The 23,750-nt window shown below is 46.6% G+C and overlaps 1 long non-coding RNA gene across 2 annotated transcripts; it reads left to right on the top strand.

Annotated features, from left to right (window-relative positions):
- Positions 1 to 5,600: 5,600 nt before the first annotated feature.
- Positions 5,601 to 8,442, top strand: LOC105904167. 2 transcript variants are annotated; one of them, XR_006152694.1, is made up of 4 exons: positions 5,601 to 6,465; positions 7,119 to 7,263; positions 7,625 to 7,863; positions 7,987 to 8,442. It is a non-coding gene; the product is annotated as an uncharacterized LOC105904167 (long non-coding RNA). The 2 variants fall into 2 exon arrangements; XR_004164831.1 differs by lacking the exon at positions 5,601 to 6,465 and having other exon boundaries at positions 6,472 to 7,263.
- Positions 8,443 to 23,750: the final 15,308 nt, after the last annotated feature.

The raw sequence follows: 23,750 nt of genomic DNA on the forward strand, positions 1-23,750 counted from the left end.
AGCTCATGTGTGGGTTGCTATGCGCTGCGGGGGGCTGGCAGAGTTGCCGGGGGGCGGGGACACCTGGATAAGATAACGTGTTTCTTGTTGTTGAGCCTCTTCGTGCTCGCGGTTTAGTGATGAGCAGTCACAGTGATTAAAGTTCCCATGGATGTAAACAATAAAGTAATCATTTACAGAAACCCCTCTCTGCGTAGTGCCTGAGATCGCTACAATTGGTGTCAGAAGTGAACTATAAATAAAGTGAGTGAGCTAGGGAGACAAGTTCTTTATCGTTTTTTTTGGTAGTTAATTATCAGTTTAGCTAGCGGCTAAGTTTTTTTGCGGAGGACATTGTTTAACGTCATGGAGAAGTTTTCTGGCGTGAAAGTTAAGGAGGAGGGAGACAGTGGTCCTGGCCGATGGTCTGAGGAGTTTCAGAGGATGGAACAGGCAAGATCTCGGTTACGGGATTCGGCGGCGAGGATGGCTTCGGAGGCTGGCATGGCTGCAGGTTCAAAGTCAAAGTCCCGCGCGGAGCATCCGAGGAGTGGGGGAGGGGCGGACTGTGACTGTAAGAACGTCAATCATGGCGGCGCCCATAGCACATGGTCCCCAGTGAAAACACCCAAGTACGGGGGTAAGTCAGATTGGGAGGCCTTCCATGCACAGTTTGAGTTGCTGGCTCATGCAGGGGAGTGGACGGAGAGAGATAAAGCCCTGCAGCTTGCAATGTGCCTCACAGACGATGCATTAAAATGCCTTTTGTTGGTTAGCCCAGAAGACAGGCATGATTATGGGGCTTTGGTGGCTGCATTAAAGAGGCGCTTTGGACAATGTGTGCAGCCTGGCCTGCTAAAAAATGAACTCAGCAACAGGTACAGACTCCCAGGGGAGCCCCTGCGGGCATTAGCAAATGACATTAAGAGCCTCACTCGGCAGGCATATGCACACATGCCACCTGATGTACAGAGCGAGCTGGCAAGAGACCAGTTCATCAGAGCTCTGTCCCCCACTGAGCTGCGTGTGCAGGTACAGCTGGAGCACCCTCGATCTCTGCAGGCTGCATTGGAGTTAGCAGTGGAGAGGGAGTTTGTGTGGGGTGTGCCAGCTGGAGGTAGCCACAGTGAGAGCATGCCCATAACAAGAGTGGCAGTGGGCACCAACGATGGCCTGGAGAAGCCGGCATGGGCATCTGAGCTGACGGAACTGATACGGGCTATGTCTATCCAGTCAACCCGTACCCCGCACACATCCCCCAGGGTGTGTTGGGGGTGTGGCCAGCCTGGTCACTTCCTCAGGCAGTGCCCAAAAGCACCCAAGGGTCCGGGAAACGACCCGGGGTCCGCATAGGGGAGGCTGTGCGGACCCCAGCCCCATCCTCTTCCTTTTCGTCGTCTGCAGGAAAGGCCCGACAACACAGACGGGGGAGTCAGGGCCCACTCCCCCCAGAAGCAGACGACAACATGCCCACGGAGCCTGTGGTAGTGGTAGGGCGGACTTGTGTTGGGGACTTTTGTCACGTCCCAGTGACCGTAGAGGGGGTTCCCTGCACTGCTCTTGTGGACACGGGGTCCACAGTGACACTGGTGAGACCTGATGTGGTGCCAGGCTGGACTCAGTTAGAGCCCACCACTGTGCAGTTGCGCACAGTCACGGGCGGGCTGGCACCCATGAAAGGCAGGGGCGAAATGACACTGACTGTGGGGGGGAAGCTGTCCGCCACCCAGTGTGGGTGGCAAGCGTGCAGGACCCGTGCATACTGGGACTGGATTTCTTGAAGGCCACGGGCTGTCAGCTGGACCTGGGCAGAGGCACGCTGAGGTTTCAGGACGGGCCTGTCATCGCGTTGTCGGCCGTGACACCACCAGTCGCTGCACCCACTACTTTGCCGGCACGAGAAGTTGGCATGGTAGAGCCGCGGGCCACACCCCCTTTTCCCCAAAACCCCTCACGACATCAGGGTGCGTGTTTCCCTAACAGGCCACCACTCCACGCCCACAGCATTGCTGTTCAGTCACCTCCCTCTCAGCTGGAGACAGAGGTGACAGCACCCAACGCCTCTCCACCCCTGCTGGCAGTGCCGGCCCCCAACAGCATGGGCTGCTCGTCTCCGGCCCTGCTGCCCCAGACGGAGGAGGAGGTGTCCCTGCTGCCCCAGACGGAGGAGGAGGCGACGCGGTCTGCCATCACGAAAATCTGGATGGAGAACTGTGATGACCTGGACTCACAACAGCAGGAGCTGTTGTGGCGGCTGTTAGTAGAGTTTAAAGACAGCTTTGCACTGAGGGAGGATGACGTTGGGCGAACACAGCTGGTGGAACATGAGATTGACACCGGAGACGCCCGCCCGATAAAGTGCCGTCCCCGCCGGCTTCCGCTGGCACGGCAAGAGGCGTGTGACAAAGCTGTCGGGAACATGCTGCAGGCAGGCGTCATCGAGCCATCAGACAGTCCCTGGGCAGCTGCAGTGGTCATGGTCCCCAAAAAGAATGGTGAGTGGCGCCTCTGCTCTGACTACAGGCCACTGAATGGGGTAACTAAGAAAGACTCATATCCACTACCCCGCGTGGATGAGTCTCTGGACTTAGTCTCAGGCTCTGCCTGGTTTTCCTCACTGGACCTCCGCTCCGGCTATTACCAGATGCCTCTCGCCCCATCTGCCCGACCAAAGACTGCCTTTTGCACTGGACGTGGGCTCTGGCAGTTTAAGGTCCTCAGTTTTGGCTTATGCAACACCCCTGCTTCCTTCGCCAGACTGATGGACCAGGTGTTGACTGGCATCCCACGTCAGGAGTGCCTGGTTTATCTGGACGACATCTTGGCACATGGAACCTCTTTCGATGCCGCTCTGTTGTCGTTACGGCGCGTGCTGGAGAGGATCCGGGCAGCAGGGCTGAAACTCCACCCGGATAAGTGCCATTTCATGCAGCGTCAGGTGACTTTTCTGGGACACAGAGTGGGGCGGGAGGGAATTAGCACTGTGCAGGACAAAGTGCAGGCAGTGGCAGACTGGCCCGTCCCGTCCACTCAAAAGGACTTGAAAAGTTTCTTGGGCCTCGCCTCATACTACCGGAGGTTTGTACGGGGTTTTTCGTGCATCGCTGCCCCTCTGTTCCAGTTGTTGCATAAGGACAGAGAGTTTGTCTGGACAGATGCATGCCAGGGGGCGTTCGACCAGCTGCGCTGGGCCCTCAGCGATGCACCTGTGCTGGCTCCAGCTGACCCCTCTCTCCCGTTTATGTTGGACACTGACGCCAGTGGGGTGGGTGCTGGAGGAGTGCTGTCTCAGGTGGGTGCAGACGGGGAGAGGGTAGTGGCGTATTTCAGCCGGGTGTTCAACAAGGCTGAGAAGCGCTACTGCGTGACCCGGCGAGAGCTCCTGGCAGTGGTGCTCTCCGTGCGCCATTTTAAATATTACCTGTGCGGTCTGCCCTTCACTGTGAGAACTGATCATTCAGCTCTCCAGTGGCTGATGTCATTCAGGGAGCCGGAGGGGCAGGTCGCCAGGTGGTTGGAGGAGCTCCAGGCTTATAACTTCACAGTGGTGCACAGGGCAGGAGCTCAACACAGCAATGCAGACGCCCTCTCCCGTCGCCACTGTGCTGCAGACGGGTGCCACCACTGTGAACGGAGGGAGAGTCGGGAGCTTGAACTGTGTGAGGAGGAGCAGCAGCAGCAGCAGCTGAAGGCAGTGCGGCGGGCAGAAATGGTTGACTGCCGGGAGCTGCAGATGGTGAGTGTGGGGGAATGGAGGCAACAGCAGGAACTCGACCCCGACCTACACCCTGTGCATCAGTGGGTGGAGTCACAGCAGAGGCCGCCATGGGAAGAGGTGGCGAGACTCTCACAGGCCACCAAGGGGCTGTGGTCAAAGTTCAACTCGCTGCGTCTGATCGACGGGGTGCTGCAGAGGGCGTGGAAAGAGCCTGCTACAGGGGAGGAGCGTTGGCAGCTGGTGGTCCCCAAGGGCCTGAGGACAGCTGTACTGCAGGGCATGCACGGAGCCTCGGGGTCAGGCCACTTTGGTGTGACCAAAACGCTCCGCCGCCTCCGCCAAGGCTTCTATTGGGGCCACTTTCGGCGGGACGTAGAGGACTTCTGCAGACGGTGTGACTTATGCACTGCACGGAAAGGCCCAACAGGTCGGTCACATGCCCAGCTGCAGCAGCACCTAGTGGGGGCCCCCATGGAGAGAGTAGCTGTAGATGTGATGGGCCCGCTTCCCCGCACAAACAAGGGTAATGTCTACATCCTCTCTGTTATTGACTATTTCACAAAGTGGCCAGAGGCCTATGCCCTCCCAAACCAGGAAGCAGAGACTGTGGCAGATGCCCTGCTGGGAGGCATACTCAGCTGGTTTGGGCTGCCTGACACACTGCACAGTGACCAGGGGAGAAATTTTGAGTCCCGGGTATTCGCTGCCATGTGCAGCCGCCTGGGCATACAGAAGACATGCACCACCCCGTTACGGCCTCAAAGTGACGGGCTCGTGGAGAGGCTTCACCGCACACTGGGTCAGCAGCTGGCCATACTGACATCAGAGCATCAGCGAGACTGGGATGAGCATCTGCCGCTGGTGCTCATGGCGTGCCGGTCTGCAGTCCAGGAGTCGACCACTTGTTCCCCAGCACTCCTCATGCTAGGGAGGGAGCTCCGCACACCAGCGGAGCTGGCCTTTGGGCGGCCTCCAGACGCCCCTGTTGTTCCCCCAGGCCCTGAATATGCTAGGAGGCTCCAGGACAGGCTTGAGTCTGCCCATGCGTTTGCCCGGGTGCATCAGGAAAGTGCTGGTGCAAGGCAAAAGCGCAATTATGACGTGCGGGCACGGGGTAGGCATTTCCAGGCTGGAGAGCTTGTTTGGGTGTACAACCCACAAAGAAAAAAGGGCCGGTGTCCAAAGCTCGACAGTCAGTGGGTGGGGCCCTGCAGGGTGTTGGAGCGGATGGGGGAGGTGGTGTATCGGGTGCAGCTACCGCCACGAGGACGGAAGGTTGCACTGCACAGAGACAGACTGGCCCCCTATCAAGGCAATGCCTTGCCCCAGGTTCCAGGTACCCCACGCACCCAACCCCAACCCCCTGCACTACACACACAAACACCGCACCCCCCACAGCCAGTGCCTGATGGGGGTGACCCTGACTCTGTTCCTGTGGCCCCCTGGTCTCAGCCCACTTCCCCTGCCCCTGGGTTAAGCCTGTTACCCCCCGTCTCACGTCCACAAAGGGCTAGGAGACAGCCCCAGCGTTATGCAGACTTTGTTTGTTCCCTCGTGGACGAGGAACTTTGTAGTGGGGGGGTAATGTAGCGACCTGTATGTGTTGATGTTTTAATGTTAATGTTCATTGTGATGTCTGTGTGCCTGTGTGCCTGTGTCCTTGCTCTCTGTCAGCCGCGGCAGCTCATGTGTGGGTTGCTATGCGCTGCGGGGGGCTGGCAGAGTAGCCGGGGGGCGGGGACACCTGGATAAGATAACGTGTTTCTTGTTGTTGAGCCTCTTCGTGCTCGCGGTTTAGTGATGAGCAGTCACAGTGATTAAAGTTCCCATGGATGTAAACAATAAAGTAATCATTTACAGAAACCCCTCTCTGCGTAGTGCCTGAGATCGCTACAATATCATAACTTAGTCGTCCGAGTGCCCTATATTTGTGCTTTTTAGCCAGCCATTTGTTCCATTCAATAACTTTAAGGTGATCAGAAAGCAAACTCTCTGTTTGATTTCCGGTGAGCCTCCAAATCTGCTCCTTGTAGCCTACCCTCAATATTGCATTTGATTTGTGGCCTTAACAGGTGCTTTTTATGCAGCCATTTTGATGAGCTTCAAACTTCGTTTCTTTGCACTGAGCCTAGAAATAAGATCCTGCAGTTTCCTTTTTAATCTAGTCATTTAATTTAATCTAGTCATCATCCAAAATGATTGCAAAATATGTGAAACGATGTGGGCTGTCATTATTAAATTAGTATTCCTACACACGCATTTAATCTGCCACACAAACCAATCTAACCTCTTACTCTCATTCAGATCAGTAACGTAAGGAAGAAGGAAGTACAGTGAGGGTTTATGGTACAGTCCCGCCAACTGTTGTCCTTCGGCCACAAATGTCTCACCAGAAAACAAAAATAACGTTAGTTAGCTGACGAGTAATACATTAAAAAGTTGTTAAGAAAAAATGTCCAGTTTATTTAGCTAATATTTCCATCACATGAAAAAATTAAACACGTAACATGAATTACTTTGATTTGATACCCATGAATAGTTCCTACAGCGTTGAGCAGACGGGGACACAAAATCAAGTGGCACTGAGTTTCACAACACGAGGGAGTCGGGACACAAATACTGCACAATGGAACGTGCTCATACTCGGTCTTGTTCAACCTCAAAAGTAGCTGGCTCAAAACTTTCTAGACCATCGGAAACAATGAAGAGAAATATCCCTGTCATTGATGAATCCGTTGCGGAGGACGTAGCGGAAATTTCTTCCACCGGTGAGTAGCAAGCCAATCTAATGCACATGACTGAGCCGCAGTGGTTAGCTAGCTAACCAGCTACTAACATTAGTGCTAGCTAGCTTGCCATTGACAGCTATTGATAGCTAGCATTCACTTGTTTCAGCTGTCTCACTCCCGAGTGTCGTTCCGACATGCATTAATGTACTTATTTACTACCTAGCTAGTAACCTTAGACTTACAAACCTATTTCCCTTCTTGCTGAATTTGCATATAATTTACCTTCATTATTGGAAATTAGCGGTGTGAAAATTTGATTTTATGGACTATATCATAACGATACCTTAATTCTCATCCCTGGTTACATAGCTGAGATAGCAGTAGTAGCCTATGTTAGCTAGCTATCACTATTTTCCTTTTAGCCATTTTTGTGCAGAAAAATGAATTCCTCCTACCTTGAATAAACACACATGTACATACTATATATAGCTATCTTGACATTTGTCTGCTCTAGGCTTGTTCAAACTGCAAATTATATGTCTCATCATATCTCACTTTAAGGTAGCCTACTTAAAGCTACCCAGTTTGTGTGTAGCTCTCATGTTGTCAATACATTGACAGTAAAATAAATGAAACTTATTATATGGATGTTGTTTTAATAGTCTGTTTTATTCTTTCCCTCAAACATTTAGCTATGACCACAGTGGCCCCAAATGCACAAATAACTGCAAAAAGACTACGCCATGAGCTGGAGATGGCCAAACAAAAAGTGGCAGCAGGAGATGCTCAAGGAAGTGACCAAGGAGAGAGACTTTCTAAGGGAACAACTGGCTATGAGTAAGTCATTTTGTCATGTTTGACAATACACTTGGAAAATTGAACATTTAACATATCCTGGGGCCATGATATTGGTTAAACAGATATTTCACTGAAATAGGTTTTCTACTTATATTTTGACTTAGGACTTAGATTTATGCCGGGGGAAAAAACCTTTGTTAAAACATCAGATCAGTGGACTCAGACATTTGGACCCCACTGTATATATTTTTAATACGGTAAATAATAAAACAAAAAAACAGTAAAGGGTTGATTTTGAACTGAGAAAACTATGTTCCAAAGACCATCACACTTAGTAGTGTGCCACCCACATGCCTATATTTTTTACTAATCATCCTCGGTCAATGTCTGTTTTTAACAGCAATAAATAGGACAAGGGCGTTCCATCAGAGGACAGCACAAGTCCCTTACAGCAAACCACTTCCGCCGCTTCAGCTACTTTCTCTTCTGATTCCTCCGACTCGTCATCCAACTCTTCATATGACTCTTCCTCCACGGATGAGGGACGGAAGAAGAAAAAGAAGAACAGCAAAACAGTAAAGAGACGGAAGCAGGGGAAACGGGGAAAGAAAAGAAAGGAGCAAAGTGTTTACCAGAGAGGTAATAAGAATACAGTGGCGGGGGAAAGTCTACACCCGCTTTCAAGTTTATCAAGTTTGATCATTTAATTAGTAGAATATATATGATGTGCGCTGTACTCATTTTACCTTCTCTAATTTGAAGCTCGAGATCCTGAAGTGGTGGCCCGATACCGAAAGGTGTTGAAAATCTGCCAGGAGGGAAGGACCATGGGGGCTGCTTTCAGAGCTGTGGGTGTTGACCGCAACACTATTGTCGTGAATGCCCCAATGGCAGAACTTTGCATTGCTGCCCCAGAAACATTTGCAGAGCTCAGAGAGAGGTGCTCCAAGAAGGAGAAGCTCAGTTGTTTTACACAAAGGTGTAAAGATGCCATTGAGGGTGATGACAGCATTATTACAAAAATTAAAGCGTTCAAAGAGTCTGGCAAACTTCTGCCAATAAATAAAGGCAAGTGACTGGCGGATCACCTTAGTTGTATTTGCATTGTTGCATTTTTGTTGTTGTTCTTGTTGTATTTAGCAGATTAGAACGCATGGTTAAATGTGCATTTATTGTTAGTGTAGTTTTTTCAAATAAATGTTTTCCAATTTCACTTTATTTCCTCGATGCTGTGTTGTGTGCTTTTGCCATTCATATGTTTAACAACTTAACGTCTGAGGTCATTTTTGGAAACTTTGACGGAGCATGTGTGTAGTCACACTTTACATCAGTTGCTGCAGAATTGTCTACTAATGGTATGTCCCTCAGTAACAGGCCATTTATAAATGCTTATAAAGTATAGATAGTGTCCCACTTTATATTAACCCATGCAAAACACTTAACTAATGATTAGTAAATGGTTTCTATAGTATGTTCCTCAGTTACGGGCCATTTGTAAATGCTTATAAAGTATAGATAGTGTCCCACTTTATATTAACCCATGCAAAACACTTAACTAATGATTAGTAAATGGTTTCTATAGTATGTTGCTCAGTTACGGGCCATTTGTAAATGCTTATAAAGTATAGATAGTGCCCGCTTTATATCAACCCATGCAAAACACTTTACTAATGATTAATAAATGATTTCTAAAAACCTATATTAAGCATAAACTGAGGTGTTACATGTGCTAACATATATTACTTATAATTAGACAATAGCTTATGCATGACAAAGGTTATTCATAATGACCCATAGATGGTGAGCAGACCATTATCACACACCTTATAAATGATCTTACATATCATTAGTAACTCATTGAAACCTGGTTGATTAATCATTTGTAAATGATTTACAAAATGTGAGCAGACCATTATCATATACCTTATTAATGATCTTATAAATCATTAGAAAATCGTTTGAAAAATGTTCATACAAACATGACTACTCGTTTACAAATAGCTTACTAATGTCCTTATAAACAATCTTTTAGCTCATTCAAAAATCATTTGAAACATGTTAGTACAAACATGACTACTTGTTTACAAATAGCTTACTAATGTCCTTATAAACGATCTTTTAGATCATTAGAAAATCATTTGAAACATGTTCATAAATACATTAATACTCATTTATAAATGGCTTACTAATGTCCTTAATAAAAAATGTTATAGATCATTAGAAAACATGTTCATAAATACATTACTACTCATTTATAAATAGCTTACTAACGTTTGTAAATGTTGTGATAATGATTTGTAAATGATTAACAGACTATCAACAAATGCTTCATAAACGGTTTATTAAGGAGGGTTATTCTAAAGTGTTACCCATTTTTGTCTTATACACATGAATAAGGTGACTGAGATGGCATAAGTGACTTGCAGTAGAATACAGTGACTGAAGTGTTAATATTGCACATTGAAATTTCACATTTAAGAGCATGTGTATGAGTCATGAGTTTAATGTTCTGATATAGATAGATATTGATATAGTGGCTGTTTATTGACATAGATCTGTGTTATTGACGTAGTGGCTGGGTTATTGATATAGTGAAGCGTTTTTGATATAGTGGCTGCGTTATTGACGTAGTAGCTGTGTTATTGATGTGGTGGCCGTGTTATTGATGTGGTGGCCGTGTTATTGATATAGTGGCTGTGTTATTGATATAGTGGCTGTGTGATTGACGTAGTGGCCGTGTTATTGACATATATCTGTGTTATTGATATAGTGGCTGCATTATGACACTTTCTGCGCTGTTCTTTATGTCTCGCTGCCAACATTGTGTCAGTCTAAACCTCCATAAACACACTGAGCTGCTTAAGGTGCATGGTTGAAGGTGAGCAGGAGAGAACTGATCTGGAGGTGGTAGTAACTCAGCCTTGACTCAGAGAGACTCTGAGAGAGAGAAGGAAAGAGAGAGAGTGAGTGAGTGAGGGAGGAGACTCGGAGAGAGAAAGAGGGAGAAAGAAAGAGAAAGGGAGGGAGAGACTCAGAGAGAGAAAGGCAGGGAGAGATGGAGCAGAGAGAAAGAGAGAGAGGCAGGGAGAGATAGAAGAGAGACATAGAGAGAGAGAAAAAAAGAAAGCGAGGGAATAGATATGTGAAGTGGTGAAAGCTCTGTCCTGACCCAGTTAGCACAGAGGCCCACTGGACCCATAGACCCAGACATACAGAACCTTACTCAGGTCAGCAGTTTCCACTGGAGTCACAATAGTTCTCTTTCTTTCTTTTTTTTACTCTGTCCCCTTCTTCCTTTCTTTTTTCTTTCTTTCACTCCCTCTCTGGATTTCCTCTGTCACGTTCTTTCTTTCTTCGTTTTGTCTAGATTCCTCTGTGTCTCCTTCTCTCTTTCCTGACATTTCATCACTTTCTCCCTCTCCTCTCCTCTCCTATTCTTCTGTCTGTCCCACTCCCCCTCTCTCTACATTTTTAGGCCTTGGCACTCACAGTGTATTTCTTCCAGAGAGTCTGGGAGATTAATAGTGATGAATTAGAGGCGGCCTTATGGGATACACTCACACACACACACTTTCACAGACACACACACCTTCACAAACACTCACACTTGCACACACACACACTCACACACACATACTGTGGTGAATTAGATGCTAATCGGGAGAGGGAGGGTCACTCTCCTGCTGACGACTCATTGTCTTTTCTGCTGAGTCATGAGAAAGTACCAGACATCAGAGCTGAGCAGTGCTAAGTCAGTGATGAGAGGAGGGGAGCTTCACCCAAATTAAAGCATCGGAGCGCCAGGTTCTGCCATCTCCACTGGCATGACGCACAGTCAGAGACTTCAGACACACACACACACACACACACACACACACACACACACACACATGCTCTCTCTCTCTCTCACATATACACACACTTCACGTCACTTCAACTTTATTTTCATGTGTACTAAAAATACCTTGAGACAGTTGTGCTCTGACTCTACCTGCCTTTACATAAAGGACACACCATAACAAGAAACTGACAAAGAAAGACACTACAAGAGATACAACACAATAAATACACAATATACGGTGTCCTACACCGTAACATTACATGTTATTAAACACCAGTGTGGTAACATTATACTGAACACAGTAACATTACATGTTATTAAACATCAGTGTGATAACATTATACAGAACACAGTAACATTACATGTTATTAAACACCAGTGTGATAATATTATACAGAACACAGTATTATTACATGTGATTAAACATCAGTGTGATAACATTATACAGAACACAGTAACATTACATGTGAATAAACATCAGTGTGTGTATGGTTGCGTCAGCTGTTCAGCAACCTGTCTGCCTGTGGATCTAAACTGTCACTGAGTAGGGTGGTGTGTGATTTGATGGTAATGATGGAGATGTTTTTTAGATGGGACCAGGGTAGTCTGATAACTTTTTGGAAAAGACGGGCTATGGACCCAACCAACTCTATTTGGGAGGGGAGAACTCCCTCGCATGGTACAACCCATGCAGTGGCTGCGGTGTCAGAATGCGGAACGTGTGTAGCCTACTTTAAGAGAAGATGGATTAACGTGACAAATGTCAAAAAATAAAATTCTCGACCGGCCCAGAAGTGAAGCGGCCCACCGGGAACTCTCCCGATTCTCCCGATTACCCACCCCGGGCCTGGATGGGACTGAGACTGAGAACAAGAGATGAGAATGGGATCTTCAAGGATGTTTTGGGCTCTTTTTGGGCCCTTTTGCAGCGAGTGATGTAGATCTTATGAAGTTGTTGTAGTTCTGTGCCAATGATTTTTGCTGCTCTCTTTACCGATTGCCAAACCACACTGTGATACAGCCTGTCAGTGCATTCTCCATGGCACAGCGATAAATGTCCTCAAGCTCTTCATTACTCTTGCCAAAACCTTTGAGACGACCCAGATAGTACTCTCTTCGCTGTGTGACCATGTGAGGATGTCTGAGATGGGCATACCAAGACATCAAAGACTATATCAACACTTTTAGCAGACGACCCATTGATGGAAATTGGAGTGTGATTTTCTCTGATCTTCTCTGAAGTCAGTAATGATCTCTTTCCTCTTATTGCCATTTAGAGACCGGTAGTTATCATGGCGTCATGTGGTAAGCTCATCCATCTCCCTCCTTTAGGCCCTGTGATCACTGTCACTTACTAAACCAATCACTGGGGGCTGTCCTCTGCAAATGTTATGATGCTGTTGTCATATTTGGCAACACAGGCGTGTATTAAGAGACTGCAGGAACTGTGACAGCAGCCCTGAGGCGCGCCGGTCCGAAGGACTAATGCAGATAAGACGTTGCATTAGACTTTCTTGACAGACAGGGTCATAAAAAGTCTGTCATATTCTATTATTACCCTGTGATTTTAAATGTCATGTTTTTATGATAATACAAATTTAATATTGAATACACAGAACAAGCGTGTGGATTATGCATTCATAGGGAGTAGAGAGAACAGAGAAGTTTTCATGTCAACCTCACACGAAGCAGATGGGTGCTTTTCTTCCGCTGTGGCAGTGGAGGCCACGGAAACAACTGCGGCCAATGTGCCTCGCCAGGAAAATATGAACAGTTCTGTTTTCGAAAATTAGACAATTAAAATATGAACAAACGATTGACTGCCATTTACTTGCCCCGTAACATTAGCTGCTGCTGGCTGATAAACGTCATCAGTATTCCTGTCCTTCCTCCTCCACTGCATCAGTCCTTCTTTTTTCACCTCATTTATCAATGGAATCGCAATTATTGGGACTTGGGACACTCAGCAGCCTCAACATTTGACAACGGAATGTAGTGGTATAGCCTACCAGCGTGATGGCTAAAGCCAGCTAGACAACAAGGTGCATGTGAGATCAAAGACAAGACTAGACAATGGCTAATTACTATGCACCCTTGCCATCAACTGGACAGGGGTGTGAATTACAATTACAGCAGATCTGCCTCGGCCTCATTTTGTCGCTATTGTTAAAAAAATTCAGTCAGTGATTAACGTGACCTGTGATGCAGTAGGTGAATGTGTTTTGCCTTTACTCACAGTTTGGGGCCTGCCTGTCAGACAATCAAGCAGCCAATTACAGATAGATTTGCCCAGACCAAGATCTCTGAGTTTCAACACCAGCTTAGATGGTACAATTGTATTAAAAGCAGAGCTATAATATACTGTATAAGCAACATTCAGACAGATACGTTTCATTTCAAGGTGGACTAAAGCAGTGTGCACAGCAAGAGAAACCACGCGTCATCTACAGATCTATTGGAACAGAAGGCAAACTGTAGTTGCTCAAGGGTAGCAGGAATGTTGCATTTTATATATGATACAACCAGTCAGATATAACCAATCTTTCCAGGCACTTCACAATAACGGAGGTCAAAGCAACGGGTCAATAATCATGGTGCATTGTTTCTTGATTGACAGCGCACTGGTATTTGGTCTGCATCTAGAATTTCCATTCTTTCCTTCCCTCATGGCTGAGTCCCCCTGCTATGTCTGGCTCCAATTGAGTGCAGAGCTGCAGTTTCTAACCAAAGGACCAGAGCCGCCCTCCACTCACTCCTTTCAGTCCCAAAAATTGCCTCTGTGATGAAGATAGCTGGCATTTCGCTTCATATGCCAGCCATTCAATCAAAAAGGGCAGCCTCAGGGAAAGAAAGATAAATAAATAAACAAATACATAAGAGTTGAATAAATACAGAGTGTAAAGAATGAAGCTAGTTGGCTCCTTAGAAAGTGAAGTTATTTTTGTTGTGCGATGAAATGCATTAGCCTCTACTGATCCCTCTCACCCGCATCATCATCGCTGTTCGCCACGGCAACATCCTCCATGGCGACGTTCTCAATGAGGGTCTTGGAGATGGGGGGGGCGACGGGCTGGTCTGCTCATGCCCAGGGTGAAGTGTGTGTGCGTGTGTATGTGCTTGTGCTTTTTCATTTAGACCCAGCGGTGTGTAAATGCAATGTCACATTGTTGAACCCAAGGATCCATACGTTCCGCCGTAAGGAAATTGAGTATTTTTCCCTGGCATGCGTTTTTCGGTTTGAGGTTTTCATCAAGGAGGAGAGAGGAGCAGAGAGGAACACAATGCTTCCAGTCTGTCAGCAGCACGTTTGATGACAGTGGGTGAAACTGATGTTGGCTAACCATCCGGACAGCTAATTCAGCCATACAACCTCCAGTTTGTGTAACAGACCTTTCACCCATAGTTATGTGGACTCCAGAGAGGGTAGGCTGTGCAATCAATATGTCTGCCACAGGCCCCCTGACCTTGGCAGCATGGCTAGTTCCTCACTCTTCCAGTGGAACTGAAGTCCGTTTGTGTGGATCTCTGAGTTATGCTCTTCTCTGCTTCAGCTCAGACTTGTAGGCTTGACACTATAGCAGCACAAATTATACACGTATATATTCCATGTAAGCATAACCCATATGGAACAAGTCTGTAAAATTCATATATGTTCATTTTAGCACACGTATTCATGGCCCCTACTATATTTATTGTTTTATAAGTGTTTTAAATATGTTTTACATTTGACTTACCTTTAACGGCAGTATGTCGTTTTAGTGTGAAATGTATGTGCAAGCTGTTTACCGCAGATCAAGCAAGTATTATACATGAGCAGTGTGATTCCCATATGAGCTTTTCCAGACCCAATGGAAATGATAAAAAGAGATAGATTGACAGACTAACAGCCAGAACACCGAGTGCTGTTTGAGAACGTGGATTCCCGCTGGAGTGAAGCAAGCCAAGGAGTGTATCAAGTTAAAAACATTTCTAAACTATTTAGAATGTAAATTTGGATGTAGACTATCAGTATCAAAAGTGACAATGACAACTTAGACTTTGTACATGTTGCCTTCAAAGCACAATACAGCAATGTGAGCTACATTTACAGACGACCCAGCAAATTCATTTTACATAAATACAATTCACTTTTCCTTTGATGTGCCATTAACAAAATACTCATTACCCTTTAAAAAGATATCTAGTCATTTCTGTTACAGGCTCGAGTACTTTCATAGATGAAAAGCATACTATTAATTATGTCCTTTGTTGACTGCTTTAGCATCACTGTGCTTGCAAGTTGAAGTGGCTGTGTAATCCATATTAAAACCTCTTCTGTTTTGTTGATGTACCTACAGTTAAAAATACAAATGGACACTTACACGAGTCAAAAACGCAACTTCTGTGGGCTTGTCAGCTGAGACACTTATAAATAAACAAATACCAAGCTTGCAAGATGCGCTATTATTCTGGAATGATAAATTATTAAATATTGTGCCAATGTTGGCAAAGGAAAGCCTAATTCCTCATTCCAACTTGATACTCAACCAGCTACCTGTCTTATATAGTTTTCAGTATAATCAACTTCTCGTGCTTACTTGAAGTCTATCCAGAAAAACTTTAATAGAACTCTCCATGACAACACTGAACACACCAATTATGGATTCATCAGTTTATCAGAAGGTGTGTGTTTTCCAGAAACCCATTCCCACACCACACAGTTGTCATTAACCATGTCATCAGCAATTGTTATTGTGTGTGTGTTTTACATGGTGTCTCCTTTTAGCTTTGCATTCCTGAACCTGGCAGCTGATTCTAGAACAGAACTGGCTATGGGCTGCAGCTGGCTCCTGCTCCGGCTCGGTGGATCGGTTCTTTTGGAGCTGTCTCTTCCTGTGTCTCGTTCCTTTCATGGAGAGTGATGCCTCCCTCCTCTGCACCACCTCTCCCTCTCTTAGTCTAATCTGGGCCTTACCTGGGCCTAATCTGGCTCCGTCTCAGCAGGGATTGTAGTGGTCTCTTGCTGTGTCTCTGTCTTTCATGGAGAGCGATGCCACCCCACCACCCCCACCTCTGGGTTGAGGAGGAAGTGAGGTAGTGTAGTTTGCTAGGAGTCAGAGAACTTGACAGTGCTTTATGTAGGGCAACGTGCAGAGGCACGGAGAGACACCGGGGCTGTGGCTCGGCGGTGCTTTTCTAGCGCCTAGTCGACATGATGAGAAGCCACCTGGGACCCACACTCCTCCTCCTACTGTTCCACAAGCCTGGCTCCAAACTGACACAACACAGAGAGAGACGGAGAGAGAGAGAGAAGGGAAGAGAGAGAGATAGAGAGAGCAAGGGAACCAGATGGAAAGAGATAGATAACAGGGGGAAAGATAGAGAGAGAGAGAGACAGTGTGAGAGGAAGATGAGCAGAATAATATAAATAAAAAAGAGAGAGGTATACAGCAAGCAAGGAGAGAGAGAGGGAAAATATGGAAGGGGGAGAAAAAAGCGAGCAGGTGAGTGAAGAAAAGTTAGACAAAGAAGAAAGAGGGGAAGAGGTCAGACACACCAACACAATAACAGGGGGAAAGATAGAGAGAGAGAGAGAGAGAGAGAGAGCGAGAGAGAGAGAGACAGTGTGACTGTCTCCCCTTCAGAATATGTGCTGCACCTATGGTCCATTGCCTTGACAACCTGCTAGTTGGCTTCCTGATGCCTGGACAAGGAAGGAGCACTGATGCCAAAGATAAGTGCGGAGGTCCACAGTGTACAAATTAACTTCACTAGCCAGAGCACACGGAACACACCAGCCACACACACACACGCAGACTCACACACACGCATGAAGCTGCACTCGCTCTCTATCTGTCTCTCATACACACTGAGATGCGGTTTCTCACACACCAGGTACAGCCTGACATGTATCACATAAGTGTGTTCGGTTGCACACATGTGCACACACACGCACACACACACACCTACACACACACACACACACATTTGTTCACTCACCCTAGACATGGAATCAAATGTCTAACATACATTGTGTGGTCAAACTTGTGTGGTCACAACTCACAAGCACACACCCACATACAATCGCCAAGAAGTTTACCAAGTATGTAATAAACACTGCGTCCTGTTTTTTTTTTTTTTTTTTCCAGAAACATTCAGATGAAGATACACCACACAATGGTTATGTCTTTCCATCTTCGTGTCAGGTAGGAAGATAGTTTTGGCAGAAAGAGAGAAACAGTTTAATCGAAGGACCATCAAACGCAAAATGAAATATACATGGATCTATTTTTGGTGTAAATACTGTCCGTGGTCTGCCTTTGGATGCACACCACCCAGACATGAGAACCACACCACCCAGAAGTGAGAACCACACCACCCAGATATGAGAACCACACCACCCAGAAGTGAGAACCACACCACCCAGATATGAGAACCACACCACCCAGACATGAGAACCACACCACCCAGACATGAGAACCACACCACCCAGACATGAGAACCACACCACCCAGAAGTGAGAACCACACCACCCAGACATGAGAACCACACCACCCAGACATGAGAACCACACCACCCAGAAGTGAGAACCACACCACCCAGATATGAGAACCACACCACCCAGAAGTGAGAACCACACCACCCAGATATGAGAACCACACCACCCAGACATGAGAACCACACTACCCAGATATGAGAACCACACCACCCAGAAGTGAGAACCACACCACCCAGATATGAGAACCACACCACCCAGACATGAGAACCACACCACCCAGACATGAGAACCACACCACCCAGAAGTGAGAACCACACCACCCAGACATGAAAACCACACCACCCAGACATGAGAACCACACCACCCAGACGTGAGCACCACACCACCCAGTCATGAGAACCACACCACCCAGACATGAGAACCACACCACCCAGACATGAGAACCACACCACCCAGAAGTGAGAACCACACCACCCAGACATGAGAACCACACCACCCAGACATGAGAACCACACCACCCAGACGTGAGCACCACACCACCCAGTCATGAGAACCACACCACCCAGAAGTGAGAACCACACCACCCAGACATGAGAACCACACCACCCAGACATGAGGAAAGGGACAAAACGTGTGTCGGAGAGAAACACCCAGCAGTCAGTGAGGCTCAAGCGTAGAAATAGGCATGCTAGATGGATATATTTAAGGGGCTGCAGAAGATTGGCTATTGGTTGTGAGTAAAGAAGGAATGACCTGGACTCTTGACGTAGTCTTCCTGGAGCAGGTCTGCATAAGCCTCCATTCGCTTCTTTTATGTGTGGGTTTGTGGGAGAGCTGCTGGTGGCTCAACAAGCCGGTTCCTGGAAACGAGATCTAGTGGCAGCTCCTGCAGCAGAACTCCTGAAGGGATAAGTCTGGGCAGCGCAATAGGATTTAACCATGTCCTTCCTCCACACAATTCATAACCAGCACACACACACACACACACCTCACACAAGCATGCGCACCCATACCACACGCACACACCTCACACAAGCACCAACACACACACACACACACACACACACACACACACACAGACACACACAGAATAAGAAAATAGTTGTCTGCCCTCCCAAAATCCGAGACCCCTGTCTTCCTCTCCTTTCCCCTCTTCCCGCCTCTCTGGGCTGAAGCAGCCCGGCGCCCTGAGCCGCCATGCGTAGAGGGCTGAGCTGAAGGGATTAGCGCTTTTACTGGAGCCACAAAAGGAGAAGAAATCGCCTATTCAGAGAGGGAATGGAGGATGAATTAAACCCCAAGACAGAGCCTCCCCTGCACTGTCACACTCGATCTGCTCAGATGAGCAATGAAGTTGTCGCCTGTGTGTGTGTGTCTGTGTGTGTGTATGTGTGTGTGTGTGTAAAGTCATCTCTCCCAGGCTGCATATCCTGCTTTTTTATTCGCCTCCTGAATGAGGCACAAACAGTAATACATTTACAGCACTGTCACCAGAAAGCCCCTTGTGAGGTAACACAACGGGACTCATTGATCCCTCCATTTTTCCTTTCCGTTATGCATTTATTGTGCATGTTATGGCGCTGTGAGAGCAATGCTTTTCACATTCACATGGTCCCTTACATCCCAGTGCTTTTTAAAATGTAAATGAAATATGAAATGTGCTTTAATGCAAATGGAAACCAGGAATAGGAAGAGAGTGATAGAGACCGAAACAAAGAAAGGGAAAGAAAGACAGTGATAGAAACCGAAACAAAGAAAGGGAAAAGAAGAGAGTGATGGAGGCTGAAACATAATAGGGGAAAGGGTCTACTTTTTTCCAACACCATGCTGTAAATAAGAGGTAAGCAAATGCAATAGCTACTTTTTCGACTTATTCGTCATCTACCTTCATGGACACTTGTTATTATCAAGACAGCAACTAATTCCAAACTGGACCTGGCCTTCTACATCCATACTAGAGACAGTTGCCATGCCTACGTCTGAACTTATGTGCTCACGCCAACTTTAACCTCAGCGTTACTGTAAGACCTGATCTGACAACCTTGGTCAGATTTAGTCCAAAATTCCCCTTAAAAGGGGACAAAAGGCCAAATGTCAAGCGTTCTCCTTTTAGGTCAAAGGTCAAGTGCTTCCTGCTCTTCAGTATGCTGATGCATGATGTGGGAATAATCCAAAAAGACTGCTGCCTCTCAAATGCAGTGGCACCGCATAGCAGATTACCAGATATGGAGGCAAGTCTGCTTCCCTGTGGTTCTCAAGAGGTATTATCAGATAGATACCGCTGCAAATGAAAGATAAAGAAATCAGTATGCACTGCCATCGCAATCGCACTGTGATGGGAACGGATTCACTTCAGTGTTCAGCTGTGAAGGTAAAGCGATTATCTCAAAAGATGGGTTTCCTTTTGAAAGGCAAATGCGATGTCAGGATAAGTTGAGTTATGCAACTAGGCTTTATGAAGATTCGAAGGCCAGCAAGTGTATCTGTGTGTGTGTGTAACATCAGGTATGTTAAAAAGCAGCTGTTAAGTTCTTTCATGAATGATGTTCAATTATTCGCATTACCTTGGACAAAAGGGGATTGTATTAAATTGAGATGTTGTTGGTTGATCTGAAGCATTGAGAGATACTTGGAAACCTGCAGTGTGTCTTTTCATATGGTCTGCCCACACGGCTGTAAAGCTTTCACTCTGTCCTGGAGCTTAACACATTGTGCTGGATTTCAAACACTACACAGTGAGCATGCATCTGTCCTAGCGAGCGCCTCTAGACTTCCGCTTCTCTCCTAGAGAGCGCTGCTAGACTTCAGCTTCTCTCCTAGCGAGCGCTGCTAGACTTCAGCTTCTAGTGAGCGCCTCTAGACTTCCGCTTCTCTCCTAGTGAGCGTCGCTAGACTTCAGCTTCTCTCCATCTGTCCTAGAGAGCGCTGCTAGACTTCAGCTTCTCTCCTAGAGAGCGCTGCTAGACTTCAGCTTCTCTCCTAGTGAGCGCTGCTAGACTTCCGCTTCTAGTGAGCGCCGCTAGACTTCCGCTTCTCTCCTAGAGAGCGCTGCTAGACTTCAGCTTCTAGTGAGCGCCGCTAGACTTCCGCTTCTCTCCTAGAGAGCGCTGCTAGACTTCCGCTTCTCTCCTAGTGAGCGCTGCTAGACTTCCGCTTCTCTCCTAGTGAGCGCTGCTAGACTTCAGCTTCTCTCCTAGCGAGCGCTGCTAGACTTCAGCTTCTCTCCTAGCGAGCGCTGCTAGACTTCAGCTTCTCTCCTAGCGAGCGCTGCTAGACTTCAGCTTCTCTCCTAGAGAGCGCTGCTAGACTTCCGCTTCTCTCCTAGAGAGCGCTGCTAGACTTCCGCTTCTCTCCTAGTGAGCGCTGCTAGACTTCAGCTTCTCTCCTAGTGAGCGCTGCTAGACTTCAGCTTCTAGTGAGCGCTGCTAGACTTCCGCTTCTCTCCTAGAGAGCGCTGCTAGACTTCCGCTTCTCTTCTAGTGAGCGCTGCTAGACTTCCGCTTCTCTTCTAGTGAGCGCTGCTAGACTTCCGCTTCTCTTCTAGTGAGCGCCTCTAGACTTCCGCTTCTCTTCTAGTGAGCGCTGCTAGACTTCAGCTTCTCTCCTAGTGAGCGCTGCTAGACTTCAGCTTCTAGTGAGCGCTGCTAGACTTCAGCTTCTCTTCTAGTGAGCGCTGCTGGACTTCAGCTTCTCTCCTAGTGAGCGCCGCTAGACTTCCGCTTCTCTCCATCAGTATTATCTCCCTTTTCCCTCCCCCTCTGTTTCACTTTTAAACAAGAATGAAAATCCACTTTTATACTCTGGCTTTCCCTGGATTTGCATTTGGTGGTGTATTTGTTAGCTACACTTAGCCCAGGTCGGCCTTTTATCTGTTCTATTAGTCAGTCAGCAGTTCCCTATGGTTTATTGGTCAGGTTCACTTTTAATTTGTTGTTCTTTTATTGTGTTGTGTTGTAACATTTTGGCAATTTCATTCTGTTTTTTTTTTATCTATATTTATGTATTTTACTTACTTATGTTCGTTTTTATTTGTTTTTATTTTTACCTATATACATTTATTTCAGCTTTTGCTCATCTATCTCTCTTTTATTCTTTTATCCTTTGTGGCTTTTATATGCCCTCCATGTTATATATGTTTTAGTGTCTGTAGTCCCTTTAATCTCTTATTCTATTCTTCTTGTTTATTTTTGATTAATTGATTAACCTGGACTGGAAAGCACTTTGGTACAACTCCTGTTCTTTTTAAATGTGTGTTTCGGCCAGTCTGCACACACACACACACACACACACACACACACACACACACACACAGTATGTTCCCACTCCTCACCTGCACTGCTCTAAGCATAACAGAGATGGGGAGATGCACACAGATTGGCTCCTCTAGTTGTTCTTGCATTTACACATCCTGTTCTCCTCAGACGACACACAGACGGAGTACGTGTGTGTGTGTGTGCACCCACTGGCTTTTTCAGAGGCACACACACACACTCCTACATACTCACATTGCAGTGCTGCACTGTATGGTCACAGACTGGCTACACTAAGGAGGGCATGTTTACATCATTGTCCCCTACCCAACAGACAAACACAACCATACACAAACATACCATCACAAACACACACAAACATACCATCACAAACACACACAAACATACCATCACAAACACACACAGATATACCATCACAAACACACAAATATACCATCACAAACACACACAAATATACTATCACAAACACACACACACATTCCATCACAAACACACACAAATAAACCATAACAAACACAAACAAATATACCATCACAAACATACACAGATAAACCATCATAAACACACACAGATATACAATACTGCACTTATGTATCCTCTTTAACTCAAAGCAAAACATAGACACACACCCACACACCCGCACACACACACGTCTAGACATCAGCACCTCATTCGACCTCGTACGACAGGCCCCTTTTTCTTAACGTCTCTGGGGTTTCTGCTCTTTCACTGTGAACACACACTCTGGAACAGGACCCCCAGTCAACCGAGAACGAAGTGATCAATCAGGGCCAATACAATTAAACAGCAGCCTCCACAGCAACGGGAAAATAATCAATCAGCTTGAAATAGAGTCCTAGTGCACTAGCGCCATAGTCGAGCCACAGCTATCATTTCACAGCGTGCTTGGCACTTCGTCATAAGTGCGAGGCCATTGTCTAAATGCTACATTCTGCCAGATGGATTTCGTGTAGCGCGGACCCATACCCTGAGAGCCCATGCGTTACATAAGTCAATAGGAACAGACGTGTCACGTTATTGTGTAGTAAATTCAACATCCATTTCCTGTGTCCAATTTTGCATCGATGCGATGCAATGAAGCTGCCATGGACCAATGCCTCGTGTGTGGGAGGCACGCTGTGGTTGGTAAGTCAATGCGAGACGTGCGTTTAGACACAGGCCGCCTGTGGCGGTGGTTTATGTATTTGCATAGCTAATGAATGTCATGTGAAGTTACGGCTCATGGCTCTGTGCTTTGGACTCACACGAGAGGCGCACAAGCATGCATGACTGGCGCACTGGTCAGTGATTGGTCAGTTTTGGCCTGCATTGACTATGTAACTGGTCATTGATCACTCTACTGGGCCTGTGATTTATCCATTATTAAGAACCACGACGGGTTAATGGTTTGACTGACAGCTGTGTTGTGGCAGCTGTCTTGTGTAGTGACTTATGGCCATAGTATTGATAGCACCATCCTTTACCACTTGAGCTGCAGAATATGAGAGAGCATCACGTAATCTGTTGAGGCTGACCCCATCATGTCCACAGCCTCCACAGTCACACCACCGCTGTCCCAAAAACAAAACATAAAAAAACATCCACAATGACAGAAGAATAACAAGAAGAAGAAGAAGAAGAAGAAGAAGAAGAAGAAGAAGAATGCCATACTGGAGGCCTGTGGAGCGAGGAAAAGAAAGAGAAACAATTAAGCGGGCAGAGTGAGTCCTCATCAGTCTCCATATTACTGCAGGACGGATCCCCAGGAACAGTTCCGCCTGGAGGCTCCCAGTAATTGTTTGGGATTTTCAGCCTCATTGTTCCCATGGATTGTTGTGTTGTAATTCGCAGATGGTAACCATGGCGATTAGTCACTGTCCCTGTGATTAGATATGATTTAGGACTCTTTGGCAAGTAACTGTAGTTTGTGTGTATG

The sequence above is a fragment of the Clupea harengus genome, chromosome 12 (assembly GCF_900700415.2).
Source record: "Clupea harengus chromosome 12, Ch_v2.0.2, whole genome shotgun sequence".
NCBI lineage: Eukaryota > Metazoa > Chordata > Actinopteri > Clupeiformes > Clupeidae > Clupea > Clupea harengus.